The 22,864-nt window shown below is 39.7% G+C and overlaps 1 protein-coding gene and 1 pseudogene across 5 annotated transcripts in view; one reads left to right on the top strand and one right to left on the bottom strand.

The window, feature by feature from the left end:
- Positions 1 to 20,661, bottom strand: part of SGK3 (serum/glucocorticoid regulated kinase family member 3) — a 114,619-nt gene extending 93,958 nt beyond the window's left edge. For 4 of the 5 annotated variants that reach the window (XM_060127485.1, XM_060127475.1, XM_060127480.1 and 1 more), the window contains exon 1: positions 20,402 to 20,661. The gene's annotated coding sequence lies outside the window, so the exon portion shown is untranslated. Of the gene's footprint in view, positions 1 to 19,538; positions 19,647 to 20,401 lie in introns of all 5 variants that reach the window. The other variant, XM_060127477.1, reaches the window with a different exon arrangement.
- On the top strand, positions 15,239 to 16,610 carry LOC132508140 (heterogeneous nuclear ribonucleoprotein A1-like; annotated as a pseudogene).
- Positions 20,662 to 22,864: the final 2,203 nt, after the last annotated feature.

Here is a 22,864-nt window from a genome sequence, read left to right as displayed (position 1 = left end):
TCTTCGCTTTAGGCCACTTTGAAAGCAATATGGAGAATGAATGGAGGCGGGCAGAAAAATTTCTTAAGAGAGGGCCACTGAAAAAGGCAGAAGATGATGAGGGCCCCAAGAGGCTATAGCAGACTTAGAACAGATGGGACAGACTTGAGAAATATCCAGGTGATAAAATCAGGAAGCTTTTGTAAATGACAGGATGTAGGCAGTAAGGGAGACAAAGTCTAGAATGCCTCTCAAGTTTCTGGGTGGATGGTGATGCCATAAATTGAACAGGGATGATAAAAGGAAGATGAAATTGGTGAAAAGTGGGGGTAGGGCATCAAGAGGAGAGTAGATATATTTTGTTTTACACATGTTGAATTTGAACTACCTGCAGGGTAGCACTATGGGAAGCTGCTTATCTAGCAGTAGGCAACGGACATATCAGTCTGAAGGGCAAGGTATAAAGGTCAGGACAGGAATCATGGACTTGGGAGTCATCAGCTCAAGAGGCATGTAAACCAGGAAGAGTAACTTTAATCACCCATAGAGAGGGAGTGTAGCTCAAAGAAGGCAATGGGCTGAAGTCAGACACCTGGAGACACATTGGGGGCATGGGGTTATCACCTTGATCATCTCTAAAGAATCCTTCCTCCAGATTCTCCAGACCTCCTCCCTTAGGAGGAGCTTAATGACTTTGTGAGTCCAAAGGAAGACCACAGCTTCTTAGGACTTAATGAAGGAGAAGCTGTGGTCTTCCTTTGAAGTAATTAACAAAAAAAGAAAGTTAAGGCCATAAAATTTTATCCATTCAGAATGTTATCAATTACAGACATTTACTGAGTTACCTACCATATCACAAGCACTGTGTTAAGTGCTTTACAAGCATTATTTATTTCAAACCCTATGAGTTATGTCCTATTACTATGCCTATTCTACAGGTGAAGAAACTATAAGTGATAAATGACCACCTATTTGAACTATGGTCTGGGTGAATCCAGACCCCCATTCTTATCCACAATTAGTATAATCTCTCACAGGAGCTGAAAATAGATGAGTCACCAGAGGCAACCTGTTACTTCTATACACAACAATGCCTGTCGATGACATTCATTCCATTTTATAACATACATATTTTAAATAAATATTTTATTTTTACATATGATTACACTAAAGCTTGACTAAAGGTTCTATTAAATGCCACAGTCCAAAGACTCATTCTGCTTTAATTATAAGAGAAACATAAAAATTGAAACCTGAGTGGTAAACTTTAATGACAGACGTTAAAAGAAAATTGCTTTTTAAGCTGAAAATGTTAAGTCTGTAGCTAACTACCTCAGATGAAATGAAAAAGTGCTCCTTGCTTTTTCACAAGGAAAAGTAAGTCTGAAAGTCAATACTATCCACTAAAATAGGGCTAGATCAGGTGGGTCCTAGAAAGACTTAAGAGCAAATGCTGACCAGGGTAGAGCAGAATTACCCTACAAATACCTAGCCTTCGACACAATCACTTACCCAAAACCTTTTCCAAGTGTCCCAAACTTTATATTTTAATGATTAGAAAGTGCATGAGAAGAGACTTCCATTGAACATATACACCATCCTTTTCATTAAGGATTTGGGGAATCTGTCGTTTTAGGAGAGCTGTGCACCTGACAGATCCTCCCATTTTTGTACATACTTACACAATAAACCATAATGACTCATTACCAACATCCTCAGTGTTTCGCAACTTGTTTTCCACTCTTCGCTCCTTTTAAAACTGAACTTAAGGCAATGTACACAGAATTACGGTAAATGAACTTTAACAGTAAGAGTTTAAAATTTAAGAAAAGAAAAACCCACAGGACACTTAGATGACTTGCCTCCTGGTTTTCCCATGAAACCTCAAATGGATATTTAAAGTGTATTCTTTTAATAGAGGCAGAAAAAAATTTAGTTCTCATAACTTCAATAATTTTTAAACAAGGTATACGACTATTATATTGTGATTTATATTAAGATTAGATACAGATATTGATATATTTCGTACATCTGTTTCTGGCACAGAACTAAAACCCTTAGAATTTCCTAAGTGATAAGAGAAATAAAGGTGAAATAGGTATCTTTTGTTATTCATATAATAAGCCTCTTTCAGTCACACCTAACTGTATGTTAACACAGTGATTTAGAAAGCCCCTAGGTAATTTAAGGCTGGGAACTGGTTGCTAGGGCAACCAATCTGATTAGTTAGAAGGTTGGAGCTTTTAGTTTCCCCCACCTCTGGGGAGGGGAGAGGGGCTGGAGGTTGAACCAATTATCAATGCCCAATGAGTTAATCAACCATGCCTACATAACGAAGCCTCCATAAAAACCCAGAAGGAGAGGCTGGGAGAGCTTCCAAGTTGGTGCACCTGGAGGTGTGGAGAGAGTGGCGCACCTGGAAGTGCCCTTGTCCTTTCCCACATACCCTCCCCTAAGCATCTCTGCCAACTGGCTGTTCCTGAGTTAGATCCTTTTATGATAAACTGGTAATCTAGTAAGTAAGCTGTTTTCCTGAGTACTGAGAGCCACTCTAGCAAATTAATTGAAACCAAGGAAGAAGTCGTGCGAAACCGATTTATAGCCCTTGGTCAGAAGCCCAGGTAACAACCTGGACTTGCGATTGGCAGTTAAAAGGTAGGGGTGCAGTTATTCAGAATTGAGCCCTTAACCTGTGAGATCTCCAAGTAGACAGTGTCAGCACTGAGTTAAATTGTAGGACACCCAGCTGGTGTCTCAGAATTGCCTGGTGTGGGAAAAACTACCACACATTTGGGAACCGGAATACAGAAATGTCAGAGTATTGCATGCAGTGAGTGTAAAGGAAAACAAAGTTTTGATTTGATTTTGATTCCATACAGCATTATTAAAGCCAGGCATTGGCTTCATTTAAAAACAAAGGTGGGACTTCCCCGGGGGCCCAATGGTCCAGACTTTGCGCTTCCAATGCAGGGGGTGCAGGTTCAATCCCTGTTTGGGGAACTAAGATCCCACATGCCACGCAGCGCAGCCAAAGATAAAAAAGAAAAGGTGACCAACCACAACAATTCATTCTCTGTCACACCATACGTCAACATTTCAAAATGGTAAAAATGCTCCTGAAATCTACGTTATCATTAATTTTTTTATTAAAAATCACACAGACCCAGAAGACAAATACAACAAAAAGCAGCAATAGTTTCTCCAACAGCCTCTCATGATCTTAGTCACACTCCCAACCTACTTTTCACTATGATTCCTGCAGTGAATTCCACCAGTACATTTAGAATTTTTGCAAATTAAGTTAGAAGTACTTGTTCACCTCGATTCATCCCTGTGAATGGCTGTGTGGAACTCTAAATTTAAGTACAACTGCATTACTGTTCTCTGATTAGTGCAGAATAATTATTGGATTCTTGGCAATGCCAAGCTAAATGACACTGCAAAGAAACCCTTTGTTTTCAAATAAATCAGTGGTTGGCTTTAGATAATGCTCTAAAGAATCTTATTCATGTAGTGTACCCTAGTTAAAATTGTAAAAGTTGAGAACAAAAACAAAAACTTCCACCTCTATTAAAAGAATAATCTTTATTTAAAGCTTTTTTTTCTATATGAATTTAATAGAACCATAGAATTTTAGAGGTAGAAGAACTTTGGGTAATTTACCGTCAAAGAAAATAAAGTCACTTGCTAAGGATCACTTCACAGGTTAGTGGCAGATTTAACAGTATAACCTAGGCCTTCTAAATTCCCTAGTCTAGGCTACTAAATATTATAGAATGTTATGGACAAGTTAATATCAGCCAACGTTTATCAAGTTCCTACTTTGTGCCCTTAACTAAGGCAGGCATTTTCACATCTCTCATCTCTCCCTAAGTCAGCTAAAAGATTTAAAAAGACTTGATAAAAGAATCACATCCACTCCTTTGGACATTCAGTGTTGCCAAAAGAGAATATGCCACATGAACTAAATGGCAAGAGGTAATTCAATTACTGCAATGACTCTACTACTGAATAGGCTGTGTTCCAACAACACACTTCACTCTCAGGAATTTCCCTCCCAGAGGTAAATAAGGATTTAGAAAGCCTAGGAATGCATTTCTGGGTACCAGCCCCTCTGCCAAGGACCAATAAAGACTTCTGCAGCTACCTCCTCCTCCTCCTATTTCTATACTTTTTCCACTATCACATTCTTTTTGATTCTTCTGTAGTTGTTGTTTGTTCTCCAATTAATGCTTTCTCCTGATCTGCTGTTCCCCGCAACCCCCTGCCACCATAATCTAGAAATGATGTAGCATTTCTCCTCTACGTTCTGATCCGTTCCTTTTATCTACCTAGGCCAAATGGCCTTCCAAAATGGTCACTGTTAGAAGACAGGATTCATTAAATGAGGGATCACTCTTACTACAAATACAGTTGTTTTTTTAAAACAACACTAAAATGTGGTTTTTTTAATAATTTCAAAACAATAGTTTATTTTTTAAATACAGAATAATTTCTATTTGTGCTACAAGGCAAAGTCAAATATTGTCTTTACAAACACATGGTGCTAAAATGCCCAAGTATTTTTAGTTGAGGAAAATAATTTACTGGTATTCATATGTAGATACATTTTTTTTTTTAAAGAAGATGTTGGGGGTAGGAGTTTATTAATTAATTTATTTATTTTTGCTGTGTTGGGTCTTCGTTTCTGTGCGAGGGCTTTCTCTAGTTGTGGCAAGCGGGAGCCACTCTTCATCGCAGCGCGCGGGCCTCTCACTGTCGCGGCCTCTCTTGTTGCGGAGCACCTGCTCCAGACGCGCAGGCTCAGTAGTTGTGGCTCACGGGCCTAGTTGCTCCGGGGCATGTGGGATCCTCCCAGACGAGGGCTCGAACCCGTGTCCCCTGCATCAGCAGGCAGATTCTCAACCACTGTGCCACCAGGGAAGCCTGATATGTAGATACATTTTAAATTGCCTCTGCTAACTGGATCTCACATGGCCTCTCTACTATTGCAAAATTTTTTTTTTTTTTTTTTTTGTGGTACGTGGGCCTCTCACTGTTGTGGCCTCTCCCGTTGCGGAGGACAGGCTCCGGATGTGCAGGCTCAGCAGCCATGGCTCACGGGCCTAGCCGCTCCGCAGCATGTGGGATCTTCCTGGACCGGGGCACGAACACGTGTCCCCTGCATCGGCAGGCAGACTCTCAACCACTGCGCCACCAGGGAAGCCCCATTGCAAATTTTGAAATGTGTATTTCATAGAATTCTTGGAGGTACGGATCAAATAATGTTACCATGAAATACCAGAAAGAAAATTTAACCATTTACTAATTCTGGTTACCATGAAGATGTAGTACTATTTGTTACTTTTTTTGGAGCTGTCATCTCAACCACACATTAGCAAATAAACTTTTAATTCCTAACAAATAAGTTGATCAAACAGGAATGTTCATTTATTTGAGATGAGTGTCAATACAGTTTCAAAAACATTCCAGAGCACTTTACTAGCAAATCCTATCACATATAGACAAAAGAATCATGGACCTGAGAAAACAGCACTGAACTAAAGTTACATTTAAATTTAAAATTTGAAAGTAAATAATTTTATAACTTAATTCTGTTTAAACAGCCCACTAAAACAACATTGTAAGTTTGCATTTGAGTCTTTTATCTTGATAGCAGGTTTTCATATTTATACCAATATGAAACATTAAAATAATGTTTAAAAATATTAAGAGGAACAACCAGGAAGAAGATTAATAAGGAAAGAGAAGATGTGAACAACACCATAAATCAACTGGACCTAATAGATATCTCTGGAACATTCCTCCCAACAAAAGCAAAATACACATTCTTCTCCAGTGCACATAAAGCATTCTCTAGGATAGTCTGTATATTAGGCCATGAGAAGGCCTCATTAAATTTACAAGGACAGAAATCATACAAAGTATGTTCTCAGAAAACAATGGATTTAAATTAGAGAGCAATAAATTATTAGAGAGATGCAAATCAAAACTACAGTGAGGTACCACCTCACACCAGTCAGAATGGCCATCATTAAAAAGTCTACAAATAACAAATGCTGGAGAGGGTGTGGAGAAAAGGAAACCCTCCTACACTGTTTGTGGGAATGTAAGTTGGTGCCGCCACTGTGGAAAACGGTATGGAGGTTCCTCAGAAAACCAAAAATAGAATTACCATATGATCCTGCAATTCCACTCCTGGGCGTATATCCAGACAAAACTCTAATTCAAAAAGATACATGCAACCCTATGTTCATAGCAAGACTATTCACAACAGTCAAGACATGGAAACAACCTAAACATCCATCGACAGATGAATGGATAAAGAAGGTGTGGTGTGTATATACAATGGAATACTACTCAGCCATAAAAAAGAACAAAATAATGCCATTTGCAGCAACATGGATGCAACCAGAGATTATCATACTAAGTGAAGTAAGTCAGAAGGAGAAAGGCAAATACCATATGATATCACTTACATGTGGAATCTAAAATATGACACAAATGAACCTACCTATAAAATGGGAACAGAATCACGGACATAGAGAATAGACTAGTGGTTGCCAAGGGGGAGGAGGGTGGGAGAGTGTTGGATTGGGAGTTTTGGATTAGCAGATGCAAACTGGTATATATAAAATGGATAAACAACAAGGTCCTACTGTATAACACAGGGAACTATATTCAATATCCCCTGATAAATCATAATGGAAAATAATATGAAAAAGAATGTATTTATATGTATAACTGAGTCACTTTGTTGTACAGCAGTAATTAACACAAAATTGTAATTCAACTATACTTCAATAAAATGTAAATTTAAAAAAAATTAGGGAGCAATAACAAAAGGAAATTTGGTAAATTCACAAATATGTGGAAATTAACACACTCTTAAGTAACCAATGAGTCAAAGAAAAAAGAATCACAAGAGAAATTAGGAAATACTTTCAAATGAATAAAAATGAAAACATAACATACCAAAAATTCCAGAATTCAGCTAATATAATGTTTGGAGGGAATTTTATAGCCATGAATGCCTATATCAAAGGAAAAAAAATTCAGAATAACAGCCTAACCTTCCCCCTTAAGAAACTAGAAAAAGAAGAGAGCTAAACCCAAAGCAAGCAGAAGGAAGAAAGTCATAATGATTAGAGCCGAAATTAATGAACGAGAATAGAAAAACAATAGAGAAAAATCACTGGAAACAAAAGTTGCTTCTTTGGAAAAAATTTAACAAAATTGGTAAACCTTTACCTAGACTGATTGAGAATAAAAGAGAAAAGACTCATTACTAAATAAGGAATGATAGAGGGAACAACACTACCAACCTCACAGAAGTAAAAAGAATTTTAAAAGAATACTATGAACAACTGTATACCAACAAATTAGATAACCAGATGAAATGAACAAACTTGTAGAAAGAAAAAAGCTACTGAAACTAAGTCAAGAAGAAATAGAGGGCTTCCCTGGTGGCACAGTGGTTGAGAGTCCGCCTGCCGATGTAGGGGACACGGGCTCGTGTCCCGGTCCAGGAGGATCCCACGCGCCGCGGAGCGGCTGGGCCCGGGAGCCATGGCCGCTGAGCCTGCGCGTTCGGAGCCTGTGCTCCGCAGCGGGAGAGGCCGCAGCAGTGAGAGGCCCGCGTACTGCAAAAAAAAAAAAAAGAAGAAGAAATAGAACCTATCTGAGTATATACATAACAAGTAAAGACTGAATTAGTAATCTGAAAAAAAAAAAAAAGTCCCACAAAGAAAAGCCCAGGTCCAAATGGCTTCATTGGTGAATTCTACCAAATATTTGAAGAAGAATTAATATAAATCATTCACAAAATCTACCCCCCCCCGCAAGAAAAAAGAAGAGGAAGGAACTAACAAGGCCAGTATTATCCTACCAAAACCAAATGAAGATATCACAAAAAACGAAAGTTATAGGTCAATATAGGTGCAAAAGTCCTCAATAAAATACCAGTAAATCAAATCGAGCAACATATAAAAAGGATTATATACCATGACCAAATATGATTTATCCCAGGAATGCAAAGTTGGTTTATCATCTGAAAACTAATCAATGTAATACACTGTATAAACAGAATAAAGGACAAAAACCACACAATCATCTCAATAGATGCAGAAAAGGCATTCGACAAAATCTAACACTCTTTAATTATAAAAGCATAACAAACTTCAAACAGAAGAGAATTTCCTCCAACTAATAAGGGGCATCTACAAATAAACCAGTTAACATCACATGTAATGGTGAAAGACTGAATGCTCTTCCCCTGAGATCAGAAATAAGACAAACATATCAGCTCTCTTCACTTCTCTTTAACACTGAAGGTTCTAGCCAGAGCAACTAGGCAAAAAAAAAATTATAAAAGCCTTTCAGGTTGATAAGGAAGACTAAAACTATCTCTATGAGCAGATGATATCATGATACAGCTGTCTCTTGGTATCCATGAGGGACTGGTTCCAGGAGCCCCTGCAGATACTGAAATTGGATGCTAAAGCCCCTTATATAAAATGGAATAGTACATGAATACAGTCCACCCTCTGTATCTGGGGATGCGAAACTCCCAAATATGGAGGGTTGACAGCGTAAAAAATCCTGATGAATCCACCAAAAAACTATTTAAACTAACAAATAAGTTCAGCAAGAACGAAGAATACAAGATCAATATTCAAAAATTGTACTAATATAATGTTATATAAATTATACTCGATTAAAAAATCAATTGTATTTCTATACAGTAGTATGAGTAAACATTAAATGAATTAAAAAAACAATTCCACTAACAATAGCATCAAGAAGAATAAGATACTTAGGAATAAATTTTAACAAAAGAAGTGTAAGGCTTGTACACTGAAAACTACAAAACATTGTTAAAAGAAATTATAGAAGGCCTTAATAAATGGAAAAACAACCAATGTTCATGGATCTGAAGACTAAAATATTGTTAAGATGGCAATACTCTCCAAACTGATCTACAGATTCAATGCAATCCCTATCAAAATTCCTTGCCATTTTTTCATAAATTGACAAGCTGACCCTAAAATTCATATGGAAATGCATTTGACCCAAAATAAGAGAGTAATCTTGAAAGAGAACCAAGTTGGAGGACTCACACTTTCTGGTTCCAAAACTTACTACAAAGCCACACTAAGCTAAGATAACGCAGCGTGGCACTGGCATTAAGACAGAGCTTTCCACTTATACGCAGAACCTAAAAAACAAAATAAAAGAATGAATACAAAAAAATAGAAACAGTCTTATAGATACAGAGAACAAACTAGTGGTTACCAGTGGGAAAGAAGTGGCGGGGAGGGGAAAGATAGGGGAAAGGAATTAAGAGGTACAAACTACTAGGTATAAAATAAATAAGATAGGGCTTCCCTGGTGGCGCAGTGGTTGAGAGTCCGCCTGCTGGTGCAGGCCACATGGGTTCGTGCCCCAGTCCGGGAAGATCTCACATGCCGCAGAGCGGATGGGCCCGTAGGCCACGGCCGCTGAGCCTGCTCCGGAGCCCGTACTCCGCAACGGGAGAGGCCACAACAGTGAGAGGCCCGCGGACCACAAAAAAACAAAAAACAAAACCTAAAAAAACAGATCAACGATCTAAAAGTAAGAAATAAAACTATAAGGCTCTTAGAAGAAAATACAGTAGTAAATCTTTGTGACCTTGGGTTAGGCAATAATTTCTTAGATTAATGGCATGACACCAAAAGCACAAGTGACAGAAGAATAAATTAACTGGACTTCATCAAAATTAAAAACTTTAGTGCTTCAAGGGAAACCATAAGGAAAGTGAAAGAGAAAATCCACAAAATGGAAGAAATATTTGTAAATCATATAATGTGCATCCAGAATATGTAGAGAACTCGTACAATTCAGCAAAAAAAGACAAATAACCCAATTAAAAAATATCTGAAAAGACATTTCTCCAAAGAAGGTTACAAATGATCAATAAGCACATGAAAGATGCTCAATATCATTAGTCATTAAGAAAATGAAAATCAAAACCTCAATGAGATACCACTTCATACCCACTAAAATGACTAAAGTCCAAAAAGACAGACAATAAGTGTTGGTGAGGATCTGGAGAAATTTGAACCCTCTTACCTTACTGGTGGGCTTGTAAAATAGTGCAGATACTGGAAAACAGTCTGGCAATTCCTTAAAAAGCTAAACTGAGTTACACATGACCCAGCAATTCTGCTGCTAGCTATACACCCAAGAGAAATGAAAGCAGATGTCCATACAAAAAACTTCACATGAATATTCACAGCAGCATTACTAATAACTGCCAAAAAGTGGAAACAACCCAACTGTCCATTAATAGATGAATGAATAAGCAAAATATGGTATATTGATAAAATGGAATATTTTTCAGCAATAAAAAGACATGAAGTACTACATGCTACAATGTGGATGGACCTTAAAAACATTATGCCAAGTGAAATAAACCAGTCACAAAAGACCACATATCATAAGATTCCACATTGTTGTTTTTTTTTTTTTTTTGGTCACGGCTCGAGGGATCTTAGTTCCCTGACCAGGGACTGAACTCCGGCCATAACAGCGAAAGCGCCAAGTCTTAACCACCGGACTGCCAGGGAATTCCCATAAGGTTCCACTTTTTATGAAATATCTATAATAGGCAAATCTATATATACAGAAAGTAGATTCATCATTGCCACAGGCTGGGGGGAGATGGGAACAGGTAGACAGGGAATGAGGGATGAGTGACTGCTGATGAGTCCAGGGTTTCTTTAGGGGATGATGAAAACGTTCTGGAATTAGACAGTGATAATGTCTGCACAATTCTGTGCCTAAACCACTGACTTGTACACTTTAAAAAGATGAATTTAATGGCATATCAATTAAGTCTCAATAAAGCTGCTTTTCTCTTTAATGTATTGTATTAAGTGTAAGAGACTCCACTGTATGCTATGGGTTTATTCTGTCTTCTCCATTCACTTTCTGTGACATTTTAAACTTTTCTTGTCATTTGAATTTCCTCAGTATCTTTCTCACAATCTTTGCCCAGAACATAAATATATTTTATTACATAACAGAATCATAGGAATTCAGACCTAAAATGTTCTTTCATTCCTACTTAGTTAAACAAGAGCTCATCCCACTATGTGCCAAGACACAATATACTTGCGTTAGCTAATACCCAACATAAATCAGCAAAATGATAGACTGTACTGGCTGATGGCTCTATTTCCAAGGATTAATATAAATAGGGCTGGTTATCACCATTAAGGGATTTCAGAATATGACAACAGCATTTGTCAGTGTTGGCAAAGTTCATTGGGCACTGGTTGCTAACAGTAGGAATTTGACAGCTCTGCAGATCAAACATAAGACATTCAAATTCTATAGGTTAAGAAAATTTAACATATCCAGCAATTAAATTTAGAATTTTAAGCTCTTTTCTATTAGGGAAGAAATATACGATATTTAAAACATTTTCAGTAGCTTCCTTCCTGAAGCCTGGCAGCAGTTTCTAGATTAAAACATTAATATCATCTCAGAACCATAAAGTAAAAATGAAAAGCCAGTTTTCAAAACTCATTTAACCATTGCCTCATCAGCAGATGGTAATCAGAGTTACCTGTAAATCATTTCTGCCTGTTCTTTCTGATGAGGGGCTTTGAGGGGAGTCAGCCTTTACCCACTTCTCAAAAGCACAGGGGACCCCCTGGTAAAGCCAGGTAGACCTGATCAGATCAGCTCTGCCCCGTGTTGGCCACACATGGCCACCTTCAAAGCCTCACTAAACGCTAATTTGCTCATCTGTAAAATGAAACTACCACCTACACCACGGAGTTATTATGAGTATTTAATAAAATAAAGTCTCTAAAGCACCCAGAACATGGTAGGTACAAAATAAATATTAGAACTCTTTGCTCTTCAAAAACTACAAAAATCGTGCTGAATGAAACTATTTGGTTTAGCTTGTACTGAAAAGAGCAGAATTATCTGAAAACTAAAAGTAAACCAACCTTTATTTTCTAAAATCACCAAACCCACAGACAATTTTTAAAACTACTTTTACAGTGGTTTATATATTCACCTGGTTAAAAAACAAAGAAAATATAAAAGAGACTCAGTGAAAAGTCTGTTTCCCACTCCTGTCCCCACCCACCCAGTTCTCATTACCCAATCCCCAAAATAGACAGAAACACTGTTAATCTCTTATGTATCCTTATTTATGCTTGGACAAAGCGAAAATATATTTTTTCTTGTTTTTCTACACAGAAGTAGCAACTTATATATATCATTCTACATCTCAAAGGCAAAATTTTATCCTAAAATGTTCCAATGAAAGTGTGAAAATGAATAAAGGAAACCTTATTTAAAATAGAAGCAAAAATAAACAAATGGAACTACATCAAACTAAAAAGCTTTTGCACAGGGCAGGAAACTATCCACAAAATGAAAAGGCTGCCTACTGAATAGGAGGAAATATTTGCAAACGATATATCTGATAAGGGGTTAATATCCAAAATATACAAAGAACTCATACAGCTCAACATCAAAAAACAAACAACCCAAATAAAAAAATGGGCAGAGGACCCAAACAGACACTTTTCTAAAGATGACATACACATAGCCAACAGGCACATGAAAAGATACACAACATCACTAATCATCAGTGAAATGCAAATCAAAACCGCAATGAGATACTACCTTACCCCTATTAAAATGGCTATCATCAAAAAGACAATAAATAGGGACTTCCCTGGTGGCTCAGTGGTTAAGAATCTGCCTGACAACGCAGGGGACACAGGTTCAAGCCCTGGTCCGGGAAGATCCCACATTCCACAGAGCAACTAAGCCCATGCGCCACAACTACTGAGCCTGCGCTCTAGAGCCCGCAAGCCACAACTACTGAAGCATGCATGCCTAGAGCCCGTGCTCCACAACAAGAGAAGCCACCGCAATGAGAAGCCCGTGCACCACAATGAAAAGTAGTCCCCGCTCACCACAACTGGAGAAAGCCCGCATGCAGCAACGCAGCCAAAAATAAATAAAATTTTTTAAAAAATGATGTTAATGTTAGTAGGAATTTGAAATAAAGGAAATCTATGGCAGAGACAAAAATCAAAGGGGAAAAGGGGCATAGTCTTATAAATCTCTTAAAAACTCTTCTCTGCTAAAATATTGGAGAATCTTAACTTCCATTAAATAAAAAAAAATCATTTCCTACAGACAAAAAAATAAATTAAGCCAAATATTCATGAGAAGACAGAGTGGGGGTCAAAGGAGATGAATTAGAAAAAAGAAAGGTACTGATGTCAAAATGGGCTGAAAAAATGTAAACTATGCACCACTATGTACACTTAGAACTACAAAACCAACAACCATTTTTTAAAAATTATAGTATAATCTTAACTTCTGAGTGTTTATTAACAGTGGTCCAGGTTCAAATAAGCAAATAATACAGTGCTTTCATGTTTAAGGCATCATCAATTTTAGCACCATGTTGTTTGGAAGCAGAATAAAAATGTCTTCTCAAAACCTTTTTCATTCATGTTTATGAAAAAATAGGCCTTTACTCTCAGTGTAACCTAAGTAGCTATTGCCTTGGTACTGAGCTCCTCATAATGTTTGGCCCAAGCACCTTTACAGGTGAGCTGAAGTTGGTATGAAGTCAGCTACCTGGGCTTGATCCCCAACATGCACGTTTTGAGAGAGTCCCCAAGGACACCTTAATATTCCTGCAGCCAGCATTGTTTCTTCTCTAATTCCCAAGGATGGAAGGCTGATCTTCATGTGCTTCTCACCAATACATTTCTCTGCTGATGAAAGTCTGGAAGAAAAGGGTTTGGAACCTTGATACACCATTTCTCAAAGACTGCTAACCTCTGGTCTCAGATAACCTTCTTAGTCTTCAACTTACTTAAAAACAAAGAGATTGTTTTTAAACCAGAGATCTAGAACTTCAGATGTATTTCCTAAAGGAATCAGTGATTTTACCTAGAAGTGAGCTTTCAAGACCAAAGCACACTCTACTCAATCTAACATCTTCAATGGGGAAAAAAAAATAGCACAAAACAATGCTACTGCAGTGACATGAACCAAAAAATATATATATAAACGGTTTTAAATTTTATCATACATGCCAGTGCTTAAGGAAAAACAGCTTATTTAGAGGCGAGGAGGTGGGTGGAGACTTCTGTGGAAATTCTGAAAGAAATTACTGGGTATTCTCAACTACTAGTTTATAGTTTATAATATCTACCTTTCCTCCCAAACTAAAAGCTTTCCTTTTCCTTATTAAAGGCTTGTTCTTAACTGTATCACCATGATTAGTATCTTCTTTGCTCAAGACCAAAATGAAGAAAGTGCGATGGAGAAAGGACAGAGAGAAATTTTCTTAAAGCAAAAGCTGGAAGAAGAGGAAAAAAAGAACAAGGTTAAAAGGGGGACTAAGCTCTCAGAAAGTGGAGGAAAGCCACAAAAGGATATAAGAGAAAAGTGTGGGCGACAGCCTGTGCACATGTGCTGTGGGAGAAGAAAAAGGGCGTGGAGAGATTAGCCCAGACAGATGCTGTCTGGAAAAACTGGTGGGGTTAGTAACTAGAGAGTTGTATGCATGAAATTATACTAAATCAAGTGTTACTAACTCTGAGATAGCCTATAATATAAGAGGATCACAAGAAACTTCAAGGTCACTTATTCCTACCATTGGAGGGAGCTTTGTTAAACCAATTACTCCAAACAATGTACTTATCATTAGGAGACTATTTCAAAACATCTGAAGTTCAACTGTTCTAATTTTTAACTGAATTCAACATTTTTTCCTTCGTTCAGGTCCATTATTTCTGCTTTTCCTTTAGTGATCATAATCTATGATATAAGAATATTCTATCATTTCTCTTCTTAAATATCTTGTATTTTAGATGTACTTAGAATATTGACTGACCTCCATCAAAAGGATATATGCTTTTTGCTGATCTGAATGGATTTGTCCATCCACACACCCTTATCTCATCCTCTTTATGAGCAGTAGTATAAATTTCCAGTAGTGTTATCCAGATTTGGGGAATGGCAGGTGGCCAGGAAATGTAGTAAAATAATTGGTTCAAAAGTGCCTGGAATCTATGACGTTGGTTGACTAAATAAACATGATTCTCTAACCAACAAAGCAAGCCCGCATAAAAGAAAAATTTTAATGTCATTGGAAATATGGATATGCACACACAAATGAAAGTTTAGAAGGATATACTCTAAAATGCTAATAGTGCTTCTTTCTGCTCGTGGACGCCGCCGAGTAAGCATCGTTGACGTCTCTCCCCACCCTCCACTGCCGTTATGTCTAAGTCAGAGTCACCCAAAGAGCCCGAACAGCTGCGGAAGCTCTTCATCGGAGGTTTGAGCTTTGAAACAACCGATGAGAGTCTGAGGAGCCATTTTGAGCAGTGGGGAACGCTCACAGATTGTGTGGTAATGAGGGATCCAAACACCAAACGCTCCAGAGGCTTCGGGTTTGTCACATATGCCACTGTGGAGGAGGTGGATGCGGCCATGAATGCAAGGCCACACAAGGTGGATGGAAGAGTTGTGGAACCAAAGAGGGCCGTCTCAAGAGAAGATTCTCAAAGACCTGGTGCCCACTTAACTGTGAAAAAGATTTTTGTTGGTGGCATTAAAGAAGACACTGAAGAACATCATCTAAGAGATTATTTTGAACAGTATGGGAAAATTGAAGTGATTGAAATCATGACTGACCGAGGCAGTGGCAAAAAGAGAGGCTTTGCTTTTGTAACCTTTGATGATCATGACTCTGTAGACAAGATTGTCATTCAGAAATACCACACTGTGAATGGCCACAACTGTGAAGTAAGGAAAGCCCTATCTAAGCAAGAGATGGCTAGTGCTTCATCCAGCCAAAGAGGTCGAAGTGGTTCTGGAAACTTTGGTGGTGGTCGTGGAGGTGGTTTTGGTGGGAATGACAACTTTGGTCGTGGAGGAAACTTCAGCGGTCGAGGTGGCTTTGGTGGCAGCCGCGGTGGTGGTGGATATGGTGGCAGTGGGGATGGCTATAATGGATTCGGTAATGATGGAAGCAATTTTGGAGGTGGTGGAAGCTACAACGATTTTGGCAGTTACAACAATCAGTCTTCAAATTTTGGACCCATGAAAGGAGGAAACTTTGGAGGCAGAAGTTCTGGCCCCTATGGTGGTGGAGGCCAATACTTTGCCAAACCCCGAAACCAAGGTGGCTATGGTGGTTCCAGCAGCAGCAGTAGCTATGGCAGTGGCAGGAGGTTTTGATTACTGCCAGGAAACAAAGCTTAGCAGGAGAGGAGAGCCAGAGAAGTGACAGGGAAGCTACAGGTTACAACAGATTTGTGAACTCAGCCAAGCACAGTGGTGGCAGGGCCTAGCTGCTACAAAGAAGACATGTTTTAGACAATACTCATGTGTATGGGCAAAAAAACTCGAGGACTGTATTTGTGACTAATTGTATAACAGGTTATTTTAGTTTCTGTTCTGTGGAAAGTGTAAAGCATTCCAACAAAGGGTTTTAATGTAGATTTTTTTTTTTTTGCACCCATGCTGTTGATTGCTAAATGTAATAGTCTGATCGTGACGCTGAATAAATGTGTCTTTTTTTTAAAAAAAAAAAAAATGCTAATAGTGATTATTGAGTGGTAGGTTTACTGATGATACTTATTTTCTTTTTTCTTTGAATTTTTCTTAAAAATATTACTTTGGTGATTTAAATATTTTTAAAAGAACATATAGATAATAGAAATACAAAATGGATAAATTATTAACTACAAAGTGGAATACTATGCAGCTGTCAAAAACAATGATGTAGGGGGTTTCCCTGGTGGCGCAGTGGTTGAGAGTCCGCCTGCCGATGCAGGGGCACGGGTTCGTGCCCCGGTCTGGGAAGATCCCACATGCCGCGGAGCGGCTAGGCCCATGAGCCATGGCCGCTGAGCCTGCGCATCCGCAGCCTGTGCTCTGCAACGGGAGAGGCCACAACAGTGAGAGGCCCGCGTACCGCAAAAAAAAAAAAAAAAAAAAAGTGAAATGAGAACAAAGATTCCACTATAAGGAATGCAATAGGTAAAGGAAAACAGAGACACTGAGTCCCTTAAAATAATGTGGGAGCTGTTTCTGTCAGGAATAACATGTTACATAATTTGAGTTTCATGAATCAGCAGTTTAGTCAGTAATTTACATGAAGTTTTTTAAAAGAGAAAAAAAAAAAACCAACCCTGAGGATTGGAAAAGGTAAAGTGGTTTCTGAACAAGGCAGGTTTCAAAAGTATTTTATTCCACCCCCACGCAGAAGAAGGCTGACAGGCAGATGACTTGGTCTGGCTTCATTAAGGGTTTCCTACCGTCTAGTATCCCTCATGGGAAGGGCCACTCCATCTCTCATGTTTCTCGATAGCCCTTCCCAATTCCTCCCACTAGGTAATGGCCATATTGACCTCTCTCATTGAAAGTTATCCATCTGGAGGTAACATACTTTAGGATACAGAGTTATATTTGAAGGATAAAAAGTTGATGGATTTTTTGTTGTTGTTGTTTTTTAAAAGACCCTTTATATTAAAGTAATTGCAATACTTCAAAAAACACAGTAGTGATGTCAGACACTTCAAAACAAATTACAATACCTATGGTCACTGTATGTGAACTTGATCGTAAATCTAGGTAGCTGAATCATTTCACTTACGTTGAAAACCTACAGTGATTTGTAGTCCTTAAAAATGACCTTAAATGAGCAGGGAGAGACAAGAAAGCTGTCAACACAAACATGAAATCTATGTGTCCAATCTTAACTCTCTCCAATTCAGAGGAAAAAAGTAGGATGCTTGAGAAAGGAAAAAAAATTAAAAACCTATTTGTTTTTTCAAAAACCAGAGATGAGGGACTTCCCTTGTGGCCCAGCGGTTAAGACTCCACGCTCCCAAAGCAGGGGGCCCAGGTTCGATCCCTGGTCAGGGAACTAGATCCCACATGCTGCAACGAGAAGATCCTGCATGCTGCAAGGAAGATCCTGCGTACTGCAACTAAGACCCCACGCAGCCAAATAAATTAATTAAAAAAAAAAAACAGAGATGCTAAATCCCAAGAAATGAGTCCAAAGGGCATTCCATCTCATCCCTTTTGTAGAAAATATGTTGTAGCAGATACTGTTTGAAATAACAGAGAAACATTGGACTAGGCCTGGCAGTCTCTTAGGCACAAATCAACTAAGGGGTTTGAGAGGCATAATGTTTTGAAATAGCAAGAAATCTGAAGTCATTGGGAATCATTTATTCCACAAATGTTTATTACAGGCTGGCATGTGCCAGACACTGTCCACACACCTGCTCTCCATTCAAGCTCTGCCTCTTACCAGCTGTGCCACCCTGGATAAAGCATTTTAATATTTCTATGCCTCAGTTTCCTCATCTGTAAAAAAAGGAATAAAAAATGGCTACCAACCTCACAAGGACCCTCTGAAGAGCAAATAAGTATACCTGGAAGGACTTTGTAAACCATGAAAGTGTTAGTTGTCATTTGGCTGAATTGAATTCATGAATGTCTGTGTGCCATAAATTATATCAGAGGAAAGTGAGCCTTCCTGCTTCTGGGAGACACTTCATAATCTTATTAAATAAGGCTTAGAGTGTCATTTAATCATCTCCCTGGAAATTTAAATATATGAAACAGAGAGAGAAAGCTAGTATGACGTGCAGATTTTGACATTAGATTCATAATCACCATAATGACAAGAACCGTGTTTGTTTTATTCACCATTTTGGGTCTCAATCTGGCCATCAGGCCAAGGCACTCATTTGAAGAGGACACTTAATCCTGGAAAATATGCTCTCTACATATCTGCAAATCACAAAATGGTTACCTAGAAGGTTGATCCATCAACTCAGTGTTACCTGCAGCAAATGGCAGTAAAATTACAAAGCATTATTTGTTACATTGATGTGTTCAAACAAAAACGTTCTATTTTATGGTACATTTCAAGTTCAGTCCGACCCTAAAATATAAGCTACAGTCAAATAAATTGTCAATCATATCGGGAAGGAAACAAAATTAGCCTCAGTGCAGTGGCACTTGAAGAAAGGGGGAAGTTCTGGTCTCTCCAGAGTTAGCTAAGGATGGGCACTATGGCAGATGAGAAAGACCATGTTACGGAAGATGCTAGGCATGTGGCCAGAGATCTGCAAGGAAGAGGTCTCACTCCCTTGGCTCCAGACTCCCTTCCCCCAGGGAGTGGAGGGGTGGTGGCTTGAGCCAGAAGGCACACCCAGTCCTAAAATATGCCTGAAACTTCCTCTAATGTTTCTAGCTCTTGCAATGACATTCAGGGAACTGAAGTATGCATGGCCTCTTCGTTGTTAGAACTGCTATAATTTAACATTTTGAGTTAATATTTATAAAGCATTTAGAAAGAGCCTAACACATGTAAGAGCTATCTAAGTGTTTGATAAATAAATAAAGCACTTCCCAGATTGGTCAGGTGAATTATTAACCTAGTGACAAAGTAGAGAATCAAAATACACAACGATCTACTATTTTTTTTTTACCTTGATAAAGCTTTGGAAACTGTCGTGCTCTGTATTTATTCCTGCACCTCAAGTGTACCCTACAGAGTCTTGTGCAGAACTGAAATTCTAATCATGGTTCAGAGATCACTGCAAAATTAAATAATGAAAGAGTTTAAGTCTCAAGAGATGAATTCTCTTTTCTATCTTTCCAAGTAACCACCACTGAAAAGGACAGAATCTAAAAATCTCAGAGCATTTCTAGATGGCACATACCAATGCTAAGGTGGGAATCTATAGAGCCAGATGCACTTTAAAAGGCATAGAAGGGGTTCAAATCACAGGGAACGTAAAGGGCAGCCACGCACGGAAGTCGCAGACTACAGGTCCGCTGACAACAGGTTAATGATTTCCATGCCCTCCGCTCCGAGGCCTCCTCCATCCCGGTTGCTCACAGATGACCCGCATCCACTCTTGACCTCAGGTTGTGGCGTGGGTGGGATCTCCCACCCCCCGGTTCCCGGCTCCTCTACGCTCCGAAACCGCTCACGGGTTAACAAAACCCGCCCCCCGCGCCAAGACACCACTCGGGCGTTTAGGAATAGGAAGGCAGAATCTGAGTTCACCTCGAGGAAACAAAGACCACAAAACTCTCAGAGCCGAAGGCTGGGCCGGGGGTATGGTTCTTCCCCTCCGACCAACTCGGAGGTTTCCAGGCTGAGGGAGGGGGTGCTGCCAGGGGACCCGGGAAAGTCACGTTATCTCTGGGAAGAGGCAGCAGGCGAGGCCCGGGCTCCCCTCGCCCCGCACCGTCTCACCTGCCCGAGGGGCCTGACTGCGGCCCGGAAGCGCGCGGACCCTGCCGCCCGCCCACCCGCCTCGGGTCCCGGCGGCTCCGCACTTACCCGGCTCCGTGGTGCTGCCTCCCCGCGCGGCGGGCGCGGAGCCGAGCGCACTCGCGCTTCCTCCTTCCCGGCAGGGCCGCCGGGCGCTGGCGCTTCCTCCCTGACGCGTCACGGCGGCCGGCTCCTCCCGCAGGGTGCGCGGGGCCGCCGGGGAGAGCTGGCCGTCCGGCCGTGCTCCGGGTTAGGCGCCGGCTCCCGGCTGCGGGGCGGCTGGCACCGGGAAGGAGCCGCAGGCTGAGCTGTGCCCCCGCCGCGGAGACCCGCTGTCCTCCAGCTTCCCCGAGAACCCGCGCGAGAGCCCCGGCGCAGCGCGAGGTCCGGCCCCTCGCCGTGGGCGCAAAGTTCATAGGACCCCGCGGGATCCCGCCTAGAGGCTCATACTCTTCGTTTGTTTCCCGCTGCTCAGCTTATAGTGACCAATGCCCAGGGGCCCAAGAACGGCGTGGGCCCTAGCGCCCGGGCTCGGCGGGGGAACTTGAACCTGGCGCGAAGGGAGCAGGACCGCCGGACGCCCGGAGAGACGAGAGCCACCCGGGAGTGGCCTGGAGGGCATGTGATGGGGTGTAAACTGGACACTCAGAGAGGTGAATAAGTATCCAGATAATTCAGGGGAACAGCTATGCTTCATTTAGCATTCTCTGAACAGTTTTCTACTTTTTCATCAGCAGAGTTTTGGCCTTTGTAAGACAGGAGAGCGCTTTCACAGATTGGCAGATCCTTTATACAGAGAAACTTCCTTTCCACACCTCTTTTTGGATCCTCTGTGTGTGTGTGTGTCTGTGTGCGTGTGTCTGTGTGTATATTGGCATTGCATTAATCTCCAAGTCAGCTGAGGGCACACTGTACAGCTTCTTATTACTCTGGCTATTTAAATACAGAAGTTGCATTTTAGAGCCATATGAATCTTTTTTTTTCCAGACAGGGTGAAGAGAGGTACAGAATGTGTGCGTGATTAAATGGGTGTGGAGTGAAGTGGTCAAGAGTTTGAAGTAGAGTGCTTTTTGGCTTTGCCCCACAACCAGTTAGGTTTTATCAGATGTCACTTGAAGATAGACTCAAACAACTATTTAAAGAATCCCACGTGCATATCGTATTTCAGATTTTGAGTCAGTGACCTATACTTTAGCTCATATGATTGTAGAGAACTTGCCACAAATCTATGAACAAACGAACTAATAAAGGTAATTAGAAGAACTGATTTATGTGTGGCTTCCCTAAATTCAGGGGACATTTCCTTATATTTAAAATATTCAAAAATTTAGTCTCACAGAAAAGGTAAGAATATTCATTTCTGATGTCAATTAACATTGTATGGCCTTCTCCTTCTTAAAGAAAATGGTTTGTGAATCAAATACTTTTATAGTTCAAAACATAATAATCCTACAAAACTTTCTAAACAGTGATATTCAGTGGCATACAGAAATGGATATAAAATACAGTGGATTCTAAAATCCAGTAGATACTAATCAACACATTGCCAGTGGTCCTTTATATGTTTTTACCGTGATCCATACAAAGCAATCTGCACAATAAAGCACAGAGAAGCTAGAGAAGTTCCTCTCTTGAAACAAAATCAATAAGTGATCAGTGATATCTCTTAACTAAAGCCATAGTCACAGTGCTGAAAAATTTCTCAGACAAAAGGAACTTTTGTGACAATGAACTCCAAGTGGAATCATATCATTCTCACTTCAGAGACAAATACCTGGCTATCACCACTTTTCAACTTCTTTTTTCTTTTGTTTGAAAAACAAACATCTGGGAACCATTATATTTCCAAGATAAATTTGTCCTCCTGCCGTGAAGAACACACACACACACACACACACACACACACACACACACACACACATACACATAGACACACACACACACACACACACACACCCTCCAACTCCCACAAATGCTTCAAGACAAAAGTTGGTGGGTGACGTTCAACTGATAAAACGTTGGGTATTTTGCCTTTATAATCTGAGAGATGCAATTTAATAGCTTGATTTCTCAGAACACTAGAGGTCATAAATATATTCACAAACTATTGAAGGGTTTTTTCATTTAAAATTAAAGGACACACTTTAAGGCTGATCATTTTGATCAATCATATTCACCTATAGATAAAGATCATATCTCCTTTTTCCTTTATGTTTCCAATTTCTTTTAAGTTTACAGTGTAAAAGTTGTTGAATGTTCAGCAATATCTAGTTGATGTTTATGCCTTTATAAAAGGTTTCATGTAAATTCATGTAAGTACATTTTTTAAATAGAGAAAGTTTTTTGTTAGACTCTGGATTCCAGTATTTTGTTTGAAAATATGATTCAGTTCATGCAGATTGGGCAAATGTTGTGTTCATCTGTTATATCTATAATGTAGACATTATGAGCACAAGCTTTGGAATCGGACAGACCCAAATTTAAGTTGTGGCTCTGCCACTTTCTACTTCCGACAAATTATTTCACCTCTGC

The sequence above is a fragment of the Lagenorhynchus albirostris genome, chromosome 17 (genome assembly GCF_949774975.1).
Source record: "Lagenorhynchus albirostris chromosome 17, mLagAlb1.1, whole genome shotgun sequence".
NCBI classification, from domain to species: Eukaryota; Metazoa; Chordata; class Mammalia; order Artiodactyla; family Delphinidae; genus Lagenorhynchus; species Lagenorhynchus albirostris.
This window is presented reverse-complemented; position numbering and strand designations above follow the sequence as displayed.